Genomic DNA, 3,280 nt, shown 5'->3' on the forward strand with positions numbered 1-3,280 from the left:
GGCCGCTTTTTTAAAGGGAGAGAGACCACGCCCCAATGGGCTGGTATCTCAGCGGCTATAGGCTGGAGGAGCGGAAGGACCTCCCGCAACATATAGCCAAGGCCATGTATGGTAGCACACTTGTAATTAGGAAGTAGAAACAAGATCAAGAGTTCAATATCCCTAGCTACAAAAAAAATTGTGAGCTAGCCTGAACTATCTGATACTATCTCTGCAAAACAAGTACAGCTGAGTGTGCCGTGCCTGCCTGAAACTCCAGCACCGGGAAAGCTGAGGCACTAGTACTCTCAAGGATCCAAGGCTGACCTTGCCTCAAAAGACAAACAGCAGGGGCTGGTGGGATAGCTCAGAAAAATGTTCAATAGACAAGAATGAGGTCCTGAGTTCAGGTTCAGAACCCACGTAAACACCAGGCATGGTGACATACTCTTGTAATTTCAGTGCTACGGAATCAGACACAGGCTGAGCTCAGGTTCACTGACCAGCAAACCTTGCCTACATGGTATCCTCCAGGCACATGACAATGATAGCAACAAAATAAAAACAGCGGGCTGGAGAGATGGCTCAGTGGTTAAGAGCTTTGCCTGCTCTTCCAAAGGTCCTGAGTTCAATACCCAGCAACCACATATGCTCACAACCATCTGTAATGAGATTTGGTGCCCTCTTCTGACCTGCAAGGGATACATGCAGGCATAATACTGAATACATAAAAAATAAATTATCTTTAGTAAATAAATAAAAACAACAATAACAGTTTCTCAAAAGTAAGGACACCCAAAGTTTACCTCTAACCTTCACATACACACACATACATACACACACACATACATACACACACACATACATACACACACACATACACATACACACATACATACATACACACACACATACATACACACACACATACACACATACATACATACACACACACACACATACACACACTGTACCTGGTCTTCTCCCCTCCCCAAAACAAAATACAAAGAAACAAACAAAACAAAACAAATCCAGGCTGGGGAGGGCAGCTGCCTGGTAAGTGGAAGCCAGGACCGCATAGCTCTCACAGGGCTCACCCCACAGAGAACTGTTCCCATTTGTCTTACCTGCCTGGCCCATAAGGTACATCCCTACCCTCTCTTGAGGCTTCCAAAGAAAATGATTCACTTCCCTGGAAGAAAACAGTATCACCCACTTGGTCCCTTTGAATGTACACCACAATGTTTGGCTAGATTAAAAATGTGAATGATAAAAAGAAAAGGGCTTGGAAGACGTAGAGAGGCAGAGGACAAAATTATTTTATAGAGGCAAAATTAATTCAGATTTTGATGCTGCCAGAAGCTGAACTCCTCGAGCTTCTGTAGCCTTGAACTTCCCAGAACAGGGTTTAGGAGGAACTGGAGTAGAGACCCAGCTTTGTGGCAGCCAGCCGTTAGACTCTGGTTTCAGTTTTAAACTTGTGGCTTTAAAGGGGACCTCCCCCACGGCCCGCCCACCCCAGCAGGAAATGCTGATGAAGGACAAAGCCTTGACCAGGGGCCACACTTGTCAGGAGACACCTACATCTGATGAACCATATTGGCTGAGTCGGTGGAGTCACCACACAGCTGCCAGCAGCTAGACCCAAGCAGGTGACCCAAAACTTTGAGACCCAGAACCTTCTTTTCAGGAGCAAGATCTGAAGTTGTGAAACATCAAAGTCTCCCTTCTTTCATAAAGAGAAGTGGAGGGAAACGAAAGCTAACTTTAAGGTAAGCAGCTGTCAAAAACAGTAAATTCATGCCAAGCCAAAGAGAGGAACCAAATGCCAAGATAGCCTTTGGGCAAAGGATAAAGGCAGGGCTGGTGAGAGAAACCTATAACCTTAGTGCTCAATAGGCTGAGGCAGATCAGCCTGGCCTACAAAGCAACAACAAAGCAGAGCACAGCACTGTGGTGTGTCCTGGGATCCATCCCAGCGGCCAGAAACTGAGCTAAACCTACCAAGGACACAGACACCAGACCACAGGAGTAAAGTCATGATTCACAGGAATGGGCCCTGGAGACCAGAGCAGGATCCCTAAACCAGTTCAGCATGGGGTTATTTTCTTGGTGGTGACCACTCCTGAATTTTAAAACTCAAAGACCAGTGAGTTCCAGGACAGGCTCCAAAGCTACAGAGAAACCTTGTCTTGAAAAACCAAAACAAATAAATAAATAGAAAGAAAGAAAGAAAGAAAGAAAGAAAGAAAGAAAGAAAGAAAGTCATAAAACCAAAAACAGGAACTCCCTGTAATCCCAGCAGTTTAGAGTTAGAAACAGGAGGATCAGGCTACATAGTAAGTTTCAAGCTATCCTGTCTTTTAAAAACGGAGAGGAGCTGGAGAGATGGCTCAGAGGTTAAGAGCTCTTCCAGAGGTCCTGAGTTCAATTCCCAGCAACCACATGTTAGCTCACAACCATCTGTAATGAGATCTGAGGCTGTCTTCTTCTGTCATGCAGGCGTACATTTGGGCGGAACACTGTGTTCAAATTAATAAATAAATAAATGTTTTAAAAAATAAAATAAAATAAATAAAGAGAGAACCTGGCAGTGGCGCATGCCTTTAATCCCAGTGCTTGGGATGCAGAGGCAGGCAGATCTTTGTGAGTTCCAGGACAGCCAGAACTACACAGAGAACCCCTATCTTGAAAAACCTAAGAGAGAGACAGAAACTAGTTTTAGCCTGGCATACCTCCCCTGCCCAAGTAATCCCCACGCAGAGAGAGTAGACAATGAGTTGGAAACCAGGGAGTGTGATAGGGTTGAACCTAGGGCCCCTGCTATGTTCTCCATGCACACATTATATATGCATGTAAAGAATGTTCCTCTTCTTTCCCACAGTGTAGTGTGACATAGCTCCTGCCAGTATGCCTGAGAAAATGCTCCAGATCAGCTCATCAAGAGTCTCCTCGTCCCCACATCCGGATAGTATTCCACGGAATGGCGGCGCCATCCTCATTGTGTTGAGCGTTGGGCTTATGTCTGATCTCAGAGGTTACCTGCACTGCTGTAGTAACAAACTCAGGAGGGGGACTTTTTTTTTTAAATTTATTTATTTATTGAGGATTTCTACCTCCTCCCCGCCACCGCCTCCCATTTCCCTCCCCCTCCCCTGATCAAGTCCCTCTCCCTCATCAGCTTGGAGAACCATCAGGGTTCCCTGCCCTGTGGGAAGTCCAAGGACCGCCCACCTCCATCCAGGTTTAGTAAGTTGAGCATCCAAACTGCCCAGGCCCCCCCAAAGCCAGCACGTGCAGT

The sequence above is a fragment of the Microtus ochrogaster genome, assembly GCF_000317375.1.
Source record: "Microtus ochrogaster isolate Prairie Vole_2 chromosome 14 unlocalized genomic scaffold, MicOch1.0 chr14_random_3, whole genome shotgun sequence".
NCBI lineage: Eukaryota > Metazoa > Chordata > Mammalia > Rodentia > Cricetidae > Microtus > Microtus ochrogaster.